We start from the raw sequence: 15,461 nt of genomic DNA on the forward strand, positions 1-15,461 counted from the left end.
CTTGTCCATTTTTTATATTGGTAAATTTGTTTTTCTCATAACTTCACTTTTGCTTTCAATTTTGTTATTTTTTTAATTTTCAAAATTGCTATTTAATTATGGCTTTATGCCATATATTGCTTTTAATTATTTGTTTTTGTTCAGTTCCTTGACTCATTCCTTCTCTTGTTAATTGTGTTCAGATACACACACACACACACACACATGTTTCTCTTATTGACTGCTTTGGATGTATTACAAAAGATTTGGTATGTTTTCTTTCTTTTTTTTTAATTTAAACTTTTTTTTTCTACTCTTGATAAGGCAAGGAAAGCAAATTGCTGTCAAGCAAAGCAAATTTAATCACTAGTTGTGTAAAAATATTAATTTACATTTTGAGTATATTATCTGTTGATCTGCTCTTTTTTGACAAAAATGTTTAGAAATATGCATTTACCCTCTAAAGACTGGTTAGATTGCATCCAAATATTTTAATGTGTTTATGCATTGTTTTCATTAACTTTTAAGAAAATTTTTTATCTATTCTATGATATAAATGCTTGGAAGGCTGTTATCCAAATTGATATTTGTAACCTCTAGGATTAAAGAATTAGTTATAATCTCTTCTGGTTCAATTTCTTTCTGCTCAGAAATCATGTGTGATCATGACTGTTGTTCCTTACCTTCTGAATTTACTTTCTTCTTGCCTGTAGTTTTTTCTTTCTGTCTTAAGTATTTCTGTAACCACAGTAGCTTTTTAGAGTGGGATTATTCTTTTCCCCCCTTTATTGTGATAAAATGAAGATGAGACAAGGCCTATTGACAACTTAAAAAAAACACCTCTTTTTCTTCATTGGATTTTTGTGACTCTTTTTCCACTCAACAAATTTTTGCTTTTTAAGCTGTTATTTTTTTGCATTTCTTTCATTTCTTTTCCCCATTTTTTCCACCTTTCTTATTTTATTTTTGTATTTCTTTTTGAGCTCTTCCAGTCCCTGAGAATAGTTCCCATTTTCCTTTGAAGTTTTGCATGTGGTTGCTTTGTCACTGTTCCCTCCTGAATCTGTGCCTTGCTCTTTAGTCTCCATAAAATATTTCTGTGAAGAGATGTTTCTTTTGCTATTTGCTCATTTTCCCAGCCTTTTTTTGCTCGTGGACTGAGAAACATTGGAAACTGCTGATAGCTTACAGGACTTGGAGCACTGTGAGGTATTATGCCTTGGGTCTAGGGGCTTCATCTCAGGCTTGAAAGGGCCAAGCATCAGGATCTCTCTGCTGGCTGGTGCCAGGGAGTGGGACTTCAAGGAGTTGGTATCGAGTGCTCTGTTCTTGGCTTAAGCAAGGTTCTGGAATCCTATGCTCAGGCTCAGAAATTGGCACAATAGGTAGGGAGTGGTCAGCCCACATGTCTTTGTGTGCAGTTTTATTTCCAATTCCCCTTTATCCTATGAAAAACGACTCTCTCTGCCTACCTTTCAAGTTGTTTTCCACAGGAGAGCCCCCTCATTCCATCTCCTGGTTGGTCTTGTGACTTCAATTGTTCTGGGGGACAATTTTAAGGTTGGTTTGGGGGGATTTTTAGAGCAGTTCCAGCTTTGCTGCTACTAAGCTAACATCTTGGCTTAACATCTCTTAAGGTATACAATTTTTAATATACAGTAGGCTTATGATAAATGCTTTAGATTGATTCAGTTTTCCAGAGTTACTAAGTTGAAGGGCTGGAATTTGGGCCCTTCCTATATATTTTCTCTATTAAGCAAAATTTTTTAAAGGATACATCATTATATATTTATATGATGAATGTCACTTCAACTATCTAGGAAGAAATACTTCAATTTGGATTTCTGCTTCATTGTGAATAAATAAATACTTTGTATTGTGTGGAGAGAATTTTAACCCTTCCCCCTCCTGGACTGGCAACCCAGTTTGTCCCATTTTTTTACATGCCAGCACTGTGTCCAGAAACATAGATAAAAAGGGTGTGGGTGGAGTGCAGGGGATCTTTTCTCGGAGCAAGGAGGAGCATGGACAGAAAATCTTGCAAGGCTGAGCTATACGTGGTCAGACAGACCTAGAGTAAGAAACTTTAAATCTATGCTTATCTATCTTTTCTATTTCAAGTAATTATTAATAAACTTTATAGAAAATAAGAATGTGGTAAATATAATTTTAAATATAACAGAATGGCAACCACTATCGAATAGAACTCTTAATTCTTCTGAAATGAAAAGTACAGAGAAAAAAGTATTAGTATAGGATGACTAGTAAAAAGCAGTGCCTGCTTGCTCCATCTGTTTTCATGTGCCTGACACACCCTTGCTGAGAGAGAATAAGCTACTGGCTCCGTCTGTGCCAGCTGCTTCCCTGCCACACAGAACAAATTGGTAAGAAATCTCCCCCCACGTGGTTCCCCAACACCCCTATTTTTTAGCTTAGATGAGGGTGGGGTATTTGAGAAAGGAGTGCAAAACTTGAGTTTTGCACAGTGTAAAAATATAGGTATATACTGAAGAGGGTTTGATGTGGGAAAGAGTGAAAGACCCCCTCTCAATACTCTACTTTTACTAAAGACAACAGAGGAGGTTTCTCTGGAATGGTGGATATCCAGAGAGCAAGAGTTGGCCTTGTATGTTAAAGGGAAGGCTTTCCTATTTGGAGAGGTGGGTGGTAATGCTGGTTGATCAAGCAGGGACCCTACAGAAACCTCCCCATGGCCAATGTCAGCACTGCAGGGGGTCTCGCTCTAAAAGGAGTCTGAGCAAAGCAGCTGCTCAAACCCCTTTTCCTCTCTTTACCTCATGTAATGACTTCTCCTTGATCTGACTGTGAATTGGTTTATTTTGTAGATGAACAAGGTAGCTGGAGAAGGGAGAGGATAGAGGAATAAAAGGGGGCATAGGTTTGAGGGACAAGGAGACCCTATTTGGGGTTTCTTGTTTTCTTCAGCTGAGCCAAGATGGCTCTGCTCCAACTTAACTATCCTCTTCTTATCTAATGAAAGTCTCTCTCCTACCTTCACCAGTGGCCAGTGTCCTTCTTGGGAAGGTCAAGAGATGGAAAGGATCTTCAGGGTGACCCCCTGAAGTAAGGGATCCGCCCCTTCTCCTCAGTGGTAGTTGTTTGCTCTTCCTCTAATGGAGGCTCTCAAACAATAGGAACCTTCTTTCTCTTCTGGGGAAGGGAAAATGGAGGCCAGGCTTTTCCACAGGGGGGAATCTAGAGCTCCAGGACTTTGCTCCTCACTCGACAGAGTTCAGAGGGCAAAGACCTTTCAGTTAACAGTTTTTCCCATAATCCTCTTCTTCTGTCACTGCCCCTCCTGTCACATTCCAACCTCTGTCTGCATCCCTCTCAGTGGCAAAAAGTGCCAAAAGCTTGATTCAGTTTTCCTTTCCACAACAGAGGCTGAGGCACACCAAAAATCCACATGAATCTGGGTGGCTCTGGGACCCAGCCAAAACTCTTTCCCAGCCCCCTGTACCTCCCCCCAATACCAAACCTGGGGAAGCCTACCCCTGCTCCTAGCTCCTGCTGGGCTTAGCACAGCACAGCCCAGGGAGCAGCTAGTCCAAATGGACAGTAAACTAACCCAGGGGGTGCTTCCTGGCTGTATAGGGTCAAGTGGGGAAACTGGGATGTAGACTCCCATGAGGGATTCCTGTACAGTCCCTCTGAGCCCTGATCCCACCTAGGAGTAGCTAGCTAGCTCTGTGAATTGAGAGGCAGACCTAGAGACAGGAGGTCCTGGGTTCAAAATCTGGCTTCAGACACTGGTTGGGTGAGCCACAGGCAGTTAGGAGCTCCCCACAAAGCCCCCCTAAGGCCCTGGGGGACAGGACAGAACTTTCACAAGAAAGTTTTCTGCTCTTCAGGACTTATCTACAATCACACCATTTTTTCCCTTTCTTTCTCTCTCCTTTCTCTCCTCTCTCCCCTCTCCCTCCACTCTCCCCTCTCCCCTTTTCCTGTCTCTCTCTGTCTCTTTCTCTCACTCTCTCTCCATCCTTATGAAATGCCTACCCTAGTGTCTTACTCTCTACACACAGGTGTAGCGACACTCACAGGTGAGAAGCAAAACTGCAGGCAATTAAAAAATACTGACTATTACTACTGATCTAAAATAAAATTGAATTGAATATATTTAAATAAAAGAATTATTAATAATTAAATATTAATAACACTGAATTAAATTAAAACTAAATTTATAAAATTGAACAAACAAAAATTAAACCAAATTAATTCAATGCAATATTGAAAATAATAATTTTGGAACACAATAATATTACTATCAATAACAACAATTATTAATTACTATTATTAGTCACTAATAATAATCATTAGTGATTAATAATTATTATTAACAGCAGATACTTCTTGTTTATAATTTTTAATTATTATTAATTAGCAATAACAACAATAAACATAATAAACATATAGTTATTATTGGTACTATTGCTGTACAACAATTATTTAGTACATTAGCTTCTTATTTAACCAACTCTCATTGCCTTCCACAATAACATCGAAGAAATTTGTGTCTTCAGTTTTTATGCTTTAGGAACCTTTCATTGTGTAAATTGACCATTCAGCAATACTCTGACTAGCTTAAATAGGTATATTGAGACAGACAGACTAGACACTATGGGAAATACTGCAACAAATCAAGGGAAATCAGGAAAAATTCCTCCAGATTCACCCTTCCTTAAACTTTTAAATTCTTGGGGTGATCCTAATCTTACTAAGGAGGTTTGGACGACAAGAAAGGAAGCTAAAAAACTTTACAAAGCCTGGATGGACAAGTCCTATACCTGGCCAAAGTATGGTTCCTTTGACTTCAAGATCTTAAAAGATTTAAGGTTAGCCATTAAAAACAAAGATTCCAAAGACTATGCAGACTCCACAGATTATAAATACTGGCTCTTGTGGGCATATCATGTTGATAAATTAACTGTGCCCTCCAATGAGGAAACCATTCTTTCTTTGGAACCAAACCATTCTGGCTTAACTCCTTCAGTTCCTCCTCCTGAACCCTTGACTACATCTAGCAAGAAACATACTCTATCATCCCACCTGGACTGTGAGAAAGTTTCTCCTCCTACTGACCCACATCAGGACTTGAACTCTAGGGCCCCCCTCCCTGTCAGACCTAGCTCATCTCACACTCATCCCACCTCCTTTCCTCCCCATCTACCTCTCTACCCTTACTTATCATATGACTTTCAATCCTACTACCCTTACCCCAGAGAGTTTCCTCCCTATTCAGTCTCCACCCATATTCCCTATTCTCAACCAAACTATCCCTATCCTTATTCTCTTGGCCATCCTTTTCTCTACCCTCCTTCCTCTGACCAACCATGCCCATTCTACTATATTTACTCCTCTCCTCTCTGGCCCCACCCTCACCCAATCTATCTTCACTCCTCCTCTCTTTCTCCTCCTTCCTCTACCCCCTAACCCCAATCAGTCCACCCTTGCTCCTCTCCTCCTCCCAATCCTCAACCTTCCTCTCCTCCCCGCCCCCACTCCCCTCTTCTTCACCCCGCCCTAAACCTCACCCCCCATCTTTTTGCCCTGTCTCCCCAACCCCTGATCAACCACTCCCTCTCTGCACACCCACTCCTCCCCCTTACTCTACTCACACAAGTCAAGCTGCACTAGCCACAAATGATTCGAATAAAGGCCTATTCCCTCTCAGAAATGTTTCTACTTATAATAGACATAGAGACAGTGAATATTAGACATCATACACCTTTCTCTCCACAAGATATTGAGAAATTCAAAGAAAACTCCTTCCTTCAAAAATTAGCCCATGGTAGTCATAAATAAGTTTGAAAGCATTTTCCGCATGTATAATCCCATGTGGATTGATGTGGAAGATCTGCTCTACACCTTGCTAACAGAAAGGGAAAGAAATAAAATTCTTTCTCTTGTTAATCAGGCCCAGAGAGAGGAATCCACTGGCCAACTGAAGATCACAATTGGGACCCAAATTCAGAGCAAGATTACTTACAACTATGCCAGGCTAGAAAAGCATTACTAAAAGCAATGAGAGCTTATTCTTATAGGCCTGGTACATGGACTAAATTCGAACATCTAAAGCAGGAAGATAATGAAAATCCCTCTCAGTTTATGGATAAACTTTTTGAGCTGGGAGGCAGATATATAGCTTTGGATCTTTCTAGAGAAAGAGATATTAGGCAAATGAGGGTATAATTTGTGAAAAAACAGTTGCAAGGTAGTTATGAATTATTTTATGACTAGCTGTCCAAACTGCCCTAATATGGACCTCGAAGAATTAAAAAGAGTGGCAGTTTATGCTTTTGAGGGACATGATGAAATGGAGAAAGAGAACACTGATTTGATGGAAACATTAAGGAAGGAAATTTAAAAAGTAACTGCTAGGGACTTGTATGAAAATATTTATAGCTGCGCTTTTTGTGGTGGCAACAAATTGGAAAAGGAGGGTATGTCCTTCAATTGGGGAATGGCTGAACAAACTGTGGTATATGCAGGTGATGGAATACTATTGTGCTAAAAGGAATAATAAACTGGAGGAGTTCCAGGCGAACTGGAGAGACCTCCGGGAACTGATGCAGAGCGAAAGGAGCAGAGCCAGAAGAACATTGTACACAGAGACTGATATACTGTGGTAAAATTGAATGTAATGGACCTCTGTACCAGCAGCAATACAATGACCCAGGACAATTCCAAGGGATTTATGGTAAAGATGCTACCCACATTTAGAGGAAGGACTGCAGGAGAGGAAACATATAAGAAAAACAACTGCTTGAACGCATGGGTCGGGGTGGACGTGATTGAGGGTGTGGACTCGAAACTACCACACCAATGCAACTACCAACAATTTGGAAATTGGTCTTGATCAAGGACACATGACAAAACTAGTGGAAATGCGCATCGGCCATGGGTGGGGGGAGTGCGGGGGGGGGGGTGAAGGGGATAAGAAGAGTATGAATCAGGCAACCATGTTAAAAATGTATATTAATAAATGTTAAAAAAAATTATAAAAAAAAGTAACTGCTAGGGCAGCTGGGTAGCTCAGTGGATTGAGAGTCAGGCCTAGAGATGGGAGGTCCTAGGTTCAAATTCAGCCTCAGACACTTCCCAGCTGTTTGATCTTGGGCAAGTCACTTGACCCCCTATTGCCCACTCTTACCACTCTTCTACCTAGGAGCCAATATATAGAAGCTAAGGGTTTTAAAAAAAAGTAACTACTAAACAGGGAGAGGATAAAGAGAACACTAATTTAGTGGAGACATAAAGGAAGGAAATAAAGTAATTAACTGAAACAGTTGGAAAGGCAAAGTAAGGAAAAATCATATCTCCCCTATAAGAAGCAACTACTGTTATGTGGGTAATTTGAGGAAAGGTGTTTGGGATAAGAAAATTGAAAGGAGGATGTTGGAGACTTGCTAAGTGGGTTTTCTTGGTTACAGGTAGGCTGGGATTAAAGGAGATTCAGGGTACAATAGGACTGAAATCAGGAGTATAACACAGAAGGGAAACAGAGATCTTTTAGGGAGAAGAGAAGTTAAACTAAACAGACAAACACAGCAGGCTTACAGACTGGGACTTAGACTCAAACACAAGCTGAGGGAAATAGACTAGACTGAAATTAACAAACAGGCTTTAGTTAATTTCACAGGAAGGGACTTGTTTTGAAGTAGCATCTTCCTTCAAGATGGATGCCCCAGCTTCCTCTAACCCAGAGTATGTTGTCTCTTTCCCTCTTCTTCCCTCTTGATAGCTAACAGACAAATTACACTAATAGGGCTATTGAAACACAAAAGGGTTTATTTGTTTGAAGGATGTTTGTTAGGAAGGTGGATCAAAGGAAAGCCCTATCAGTTGTCTCAGGAACCTCAGGTGGGGGAAGGGAAGTAAAGATGGAGTCCGAGTAAGGACCTGCCTTTAAACTCTCTTTACAAAATGCTGTGGCTATCTAAGGGAATAAATGATGATTTGACTATAACTAATGCTGTCAATTAGATAACTCTTCACAGATTTAACTCCTCTCTAATTACTTTCCTTATTAACTTCACAGACACTAAGGTAAGGGAGGGAAGGCAGGGGTGGTATAGGAAAGGAATATATAAAGGGTTTATCCAAAATAATAATTTCTTAAGTAAATATATCAAAGCTAGGCTAAATTTCAATATTAAAGCTAGGTAATCAAAGCAGCTCGCTCACTGACCACCTCCCTCTATGGAAGATCCAGTCAACTGCTTTTCCTCAAGATTCTAAACTTCTAACAGCTTTTGGAACTCAGCCAAAGCTAGAAAAAACTATATGACCCCAATTCTGTATACTACACTACTAACTTGTTATTTTTATGGAAAGGTGGGTTATGTAATTATGAATTGTAAGAAGAGAAACCAGGAAAATAGAAATAGAAGCTTCATCAATTATGATAATAATAGGAGGAATAGTAATTGGAATGAGGCAAATCAAAACTCGCACCCAAACATCTGTACTCAGTGCGGGAACCCCCCTTACTATGGAGGACCCCAGAGGTGTTGCCAAAGGAATCTACATGAATTATAGTACTTGGGAGGGGAAGGGACCTCAAAGAGTCTGGAGGTAAATTTTAAGCTTTTTCAGACTCTGTTGCCTTATTGATATTAACTGTTTCACTTTGTTCCCCTCCCCATAATGAAGAAGTCTCTGTAAGGCAATCTTAAATACAAAATGTATGTAATTTATTGTTAATCACTTCATAAGCTATCAAAATTGGAGAAAAGAACTTTTGGATTCATTGCTCACATGGCTACCTTATATTGACACTGAGTGACTGTATCCTATCACATTTATTGTATTTGCTGACTGTTTTAAGATTTAATTTTGTTTTTAAGTACACATATTAACCTAATCTATCATATTCCATTATACCATGTCACTTTCAGTTACTTTGTTGTGGCTATTAGCTATATATTCTGTTACATTGTATTTATTTATACCCTCCCATCATGAATGGATTGGTGAAGAACACATCATTGTGAAAGACCATAAACACCTTGCGCAAACCCTTTCAGTGGTAAAACCTTTGTTACCAGATCCATGGAGGTTGCATGTTGTCTTTTGTTCTTTTTTGCATTTGTTAATTGTCACATAGATGATGATGGATGGACTCCATCAAACTGGTTTCAACCTGTATACCAGTTTTAGAGAATTTAATAAGCTAAATATCTCAATTAATTTTTAAAGGGTCCTCAAAAGAGATTTTTAGATATCTAGTAGCTTGCTTGCCTCTGAGTTATTTGTAACAAGAGGCAAGGGTCTATTTGTAGTTGAAGTAAAACTGCAATAGCATTGTTGTATTTCCGCATTTCCACATTTATTGAAAATGTAATGGATGGCACATCTGAAGTGATTTTCACTGTTTAGTCCTTGGCTCCACAGGAAAATGGGTGGGACGTATTGGAGACAGTTCTGTTACACTGTTAGTTTCATACCAGAGGGAGGGAGGTGCCCAAGTGGCTTAGTTACCCTATAATGGGTTATAATCTCATCTGGGAGGTGGGAATGATTTTTCCTGTGAAGATTCTACTCTTCCGCCATAATGATCTAAATTTTTGGTGACATTTTAGACCCAAAAGATTTTTATCAGCAGTACAGAGATTTGTGCTTGTGTTTTTCTGGACTCTCTTGCTAAATTTTGGAATAATGGCAGTAATAGACTTTGTTAAAAATATCTCAGTCAAGGTTGAAAGATTGGCTAGATCTGGAGAACTTGTGACAAATATCCATGAGCTTAAGAAGCTTTTGAATGACACTCAGCAAGTAGCTATAGAGACTCTGTGAATCCTAATGATAGCTAGTGGAACTTCTCATGGCTACATGGAACGGGGTTGTTTGCAGTTGTCCTAAAATGAGCTCTTATAATTTTGGGGATTTTGGTACTTCTTAGAATCTGTATTAGTTGCTGTACTACTGTTTTTAAAAGTCTTTTTACCTAGTGAAAAAACCATGTACACTCACACCGTGGATCATGGCCAAGTTAAAAGAGACATAAATGTCATTTTTGATTGAGAAACCTTTGTGTTCTGCCTCTGTTCACATAGAATGTGAACTATGAAATTATGATTTTTTAAATTATTTTTTCTTTTTCTTTATATTTGCAATAGGGTATTAGATTTTTTCATTTTTTCCCTATCCTTTGTAATATTTGAAGTACATGGAATCAGTATTAAGTTTTTGATCTTGAAGGATAAATTTACAGTATCAATTAGCCCTAATAACTATGCATACCTGAAAGCTTTAGACTATGGAAACCTGCCAGGAATTGATAAATGTGATGAGACTGTGATTAACAATTGTATCTGATTCCAGAAGAAGGGAACAAAAGAGCCACTATACGGTGCCTAGGAGCATAAAATCAAAAAGGACCATACCAATACAGGTAGATTGTTGAACTTCTATGCCAATATGAAAGGACTTGAACCACTGTGAGACTCGAGGTTGCAGTGCTTGACATATGTTAAGACACGGGACCACCTTGTACTACACTGCTTGGGAAATGCTCTCAGTCAAGTACTGAAGTATGGCTATCATCCTGGCTTCCCTATTCATAACACTGAAGGTTAAATCAGACCAGGGAATGATTTTTTCCCATTTGCTGCTAAAATCTAGTCCCTTCTCTTTTATAGTTTGGCAATTTTCTGTAGTCCTGGCTGCCAATGGGTAAAGTGCTATATTGCTGCAATTGTCCTACAGGTTGTGGGACATAAATCACTTTAATTGGGACTTGATAGTGATTCAAAGACCTGTTACAGGTTTATTCTTTTTTATCCTCAGAATTTTATACATGTAAGATTTTTATTCTCTTTTATTTTTAAAAATATTTATTATTATGTTTTTCTTTCTTATTTTTTATTTTTATCCAGAATTTAATTTTGTTCTTCTATTTGGGATTTTTTGGGGGGTTATTGGTTTTCTTTTAATATTTTTTCATATACTTCATAACTCAGCCATGTATCCCAGGGTGATTCTGGTGTTGGTCAACACTCTCCTCAGGAGGGATTGTTTAATTATCCTAAAATCCAAGATTTAAAATCTTTTGGAGAAATTTCAGGAAAAGAAACTCGCCAACAACCAGAATCAAGAAAGCAGATCTTTTTGAAGAAGGTGCTGTAAAGATGCCTGCAGAAGCCTCGCACTGCATCAAAAGATCCGGAATGAACTTTGGGATATAATGAACTGAACTAAAGGGGGTTGAACATACTTATTCTGATTGTAAACTCTTATACTAAAGGGGATTGCCCCCTAATTGGCATTTTGTCAATGCATCTATCAATCATTTTTTGTTTTCTTCTTTTATTTTCCTCTTATCTCTAAATGTTGTAACTCTCTCTTAGAAAGTGCAATATTGTATGTACTTTTAGCTAGAAAATCTTTAGAGGTATAAAATAGTTATGTTTAAATGATCCATCGGGGAGACTAGTTTCCCAAAGGATCACAGAGTCCCCTCTTGTGTGGAGGGAATTTTAACCCTTCCCCTTCCTGGATTGCCAACTCAGTTTGTCCCATTTTTTACATGCCAGCACTGTGTCCAGAAACGTATATAAGAAGGGTGTGGGCAGAGCACAGGGGTTCCTTTTGGCACAGAACTTCCAGGAGCAAGGAGGAGGATGGATGGAGAATCTTGCAAGGCTGAGCTACATGTGGTCAGACACACTTAAAGAGTAAGAAACTTTAAATCTATGCTTATCTATCTTTTCTATTTCAGTGATTATTAATAAACTTTATAGAAAATAAGAATGTGGTAAATATTCATTTAAAATATAACAATATACAAATGACAAACTTCTCCTCCCTGTGTTTTTTTTAAAAAGGATCACAGACTTAATTAATAACTAATAGCAGTAGACTTCCTGCTGGCTGAAAAGTGGGGGAAAGAGGACTTGTATCCTTGTAGGGCACTAAGTCCCAGTTGCTTTACAATGTCATGCTCATAAATCTTCAATAGAGAAAGCTGAGGAGAATTTCAGAAGGGAATAACTAACTTGTATCCCTTTGGGAGTAGTTAAACTCTTGGCTTCCTGCTTTCTCATATTTAAATTCTATTCACAGACCTATTTTTATTCATTATAAATTTGTTTTGCTACCTGTATTTGTATTGCCTTCCAGTGTACACCTGCTTTTACAAACTTCAAAACTTCTGGCCACCTAGATCAGAATTATAGGCCTTATACTGGTCATATGCTTATGAGTGTGGTTAGCACTAATATTATGCAAAATCAGCCTGAGTCACTCCATGTTTAAACTTGGAAATACTGGTGTGCATGTGTACTTAAATCCTTTTCCACATATATGTACCAATTAGCAATTTTTCCTTATATGGAAGTTGTCTACTCCTATCTATAAAGGCTATGCAGGGGGAAGCTGGGTAGCTCAGTGGATTGAGAGTCAGGACTAGAGATGGGAGGTCCTAGGTTCAAATTCAGCCTCAGACACTTCCCAGCTGTGTGACCCTGGGCAAGTCACTTGACCCCCATTGCCCACCTTTACCACTCTTCCACCTATGAGCCAATACACACAGAGGTTAAGGGTTTAAAAAAAATTAAGGCTATGCAGAGTTTGATAGAGATTGGCTACAGTATTGCCTTCAACCTCACCATCCTAATTCTAGATCAGGATTTAAGGTCAAAATGGGTACATGATTTAGATATAAAGGATGATGGTCCTATGCAAATTAGCAGAACATGGAAAAATTTATCCAAGTTTTTGACCAAATGGGAGGTAAATGGGAAGTAAAGCTGATAATTTTTATTAAATTAAAGCACAAAACTAGTTAGACAAAATTAGAAGGAAAGCAGGAAATGGGAAAACATTTTTACAGACAGTTCTTATTTATAAAGTCCTCATTTCTCAGTAGGGAACAGTACCAGTTTTATAAAAATTTATAAAAAATGAAAATGTTCAAAGAATATCAACATGCAGTTTATAAAAGAAATATAAAAGTCATGTGAAAAAGATCTAAATTGCTACTGCTTAGTGAAAAGTAAATTAAGAACATTCTGAGTTACCTATCTCTCACTTATCAGAACAATTTAAAGCTATGCCTTTGACCCAACAATTCCTTACAAGATCTGTATCCCAAAGAGATCAAAGAAGATTTGTAGGAAACAACATTAAACAAAGAAGGCAGAACTAGAATACTGCACAGTACAGATATGGAAGACTAATTGATTCTTGATCTTTCTTGATCCCATTTGGGGTTTTCTTTGCAAAATACTGGAATTGTTTGGCATTTCTTCCAGGTCTTTTTACACATGAAGATACTGAGGCAGGCAAGCTGCGATATTGGAAATTTGGGGACCCTTGAACTTATTTTGAGGTCTCTGGTCTAAACTTCCTGTGGACATTTGGATCTCATTTCAAACTACATTTCCCACGATTCAATGGGCTTCCTTCTTACGTAGTGATGTGAGCCAACGTAAAGAGAAGCTTAAATAGAGAGAACTTGATTGGTATGCTCTCATTTTCCTAGGAAGCAGCCAAGGGGAAGGTATGGCAGGACATTTGAATTAGATCTTAGCAGGCACATGGTTTTTTTTAATTATCAATATGGATTACAATAAGACTATAATATTTTAAAATATATCCTTTTATATCAATTTTATTTGTAACAAAGCAGGGTTAAGTGACTTGTCTGCAGAAGGATTTGAACTCAGGAAAGGGAGTCTTCCACACTCCAGGTCTGTCAGACATTCTATCTACTCAACTGTACTATTTAATTCCTCCAAGACTACTCTTGTTATAATCATCCAATCCAATTCCAAAGGAAACATGATGAAAAAATGCTATCCTCCTCCAGTGAACTGATTGCAGAAATCTGTTTTGCATGGCTGACCTCATATTGACGAGGGAGAATTTGGAACTCAAAAAATTTTTAAAGTACTGAAATTGAAATAATCATTGTAATTTTCTGCAGCACAATTTTTACTGGGAAAAGTAAAAGAATAAATCCAGAAATAATGTAGTTTCAATTGATTCTTGATATTGGTTATTAATGAATGGAAACAGCTTTTTAGATAAAATCTTACTAGCTTTGCTAAGGCAAAGAACTATGTTTTTGACTTTAAAATAGTCTTGGATTTATACTGCTTTATTATTACTCCTAGGCTAACAAAGAAAACATAGAATTAAGTCTTATATTTCTGAGTCTGATAATAAAGCAAAGAGATAGGAAATGTTCCAAATCTAAATATCACAACCTCTTTTAGAAAAAGGAGCCCTAAGGGAACTGTTGGAAAACACATTGTACTAAAATGGTTAGCAAGACCAATGCTCAAGAGAAAATATCTGGCAAAGGTGAGCCAAGAGAAAACTAGCTTCAATGGCTTATATTCAGAGAATTCAATAGTTCAGCTAAAACTATACAGAAAAGAATGCCTCTTTTCACCTAAATGCTCAAGATCACACATTTTAAATGCAGAGTGCTTAAAAGAGGAAACAATCAAGTCTGATGAACATATTTTCACTAAAAGAAAAGTAGACTTAAAAGCAAGCTCACAAATAATTTTGGAAAACTTTCATTATATATTATATATAATGTATTTTCAGTATAGCAAATATGTTTTAAAAAACATTACATAGTATCAGAGTGAGAGTTTATAGGGAAATTTAGAAATTTATTTTATGATAAGTTAGAAGATAAGTGCCAAAAGAAGAAAGCTATGGGGATAGTAGGATGAGGAATTTTTGAAGATGGAAGAGACATGGACATGAGAGGGGAGAAAATTTTTGCCCAGTTTTATAGTATAGTGCAAGTCCAGGGATTTGCTTTGATGAGAAGAGTCACTATTTGAGACAGTGATAAAGAGTTTCCTCCCATACTGGGGGAAGGCTCATTTTTTCAGTTGTGATAGGAATGGGGAGGGGGTAGGGAACAAGAGCAATAGGAAATGGGCATAACCCCTATGGTAATTATGAATTTTGAAATCAGGTAACATGATTTTCAGGAGCACAAGCATAAAAGTGAAAATAATGCACATATGTGAGTGACTGAAGAATAGGGTTGGCATGAACACAATCAGCAATATGATAAAGAGGTAGGAACTCTGGAAAAGGTCAGTGTAGAATTTAACTGATTTACCAATGGGTCAAAATTAGGAAAACAGAGTTTGCCCAACATATGGGTTATGGTCTGTGGTAGAGATGGGGCACTAAGGCATCAGATCATATGGGCCAAATACAGGGTTTTCTATCAGAGAGAGGGGGATGTGGATTTCAGAGATGCTAAAGACAGATGGCAAATGAATGAGGTAGGATTAAGTAGGAAATGAATAGAGTATTTAATGGATTATCATAATGCTTATAGAAAATCCCTCCTACTGTGAGACAAGAATGAGGGCAGGAGTTATGGAGAAGAAAATTATTGTGAACCTCCTATTAGATATCTAGAAAGAAGCTATTAAATAGGTTGGTAAATATGAATTGAATTGCATTAACTTCAAAGGAGA

General features: G+C 37.9%; 1 protein-coding gene across 1 annotated transcript in view; it reads right to left on the bottom strand.

Moving 5' to 3' along the window:
• EPB41L4A (erythrocyte membrane protein band 4.1 like 4A) overlaps positions 1 to 15,461 on the bottom strand; it is a 235,407-nt gene that overhangs the window by 63,422 nt on the left and 156,524 nt on the right. The gene's annotated exons all lie outside the window — the stretch shown is intronic.

This window comes from Gracilinanus agilis, chromosome 1 (assembly GCF_016433145.1).
Source record: "Gracilinanus agilis isolate LMUSP501 chromosome 1, AgileGrace, whole genome shotgun sequence".
NCBI lineage: Eukaryota > Metazoa > Chordata > Mammalia > Didelphimorphia > Didelphidae > Gracilinanus > Gracilinanus agilis.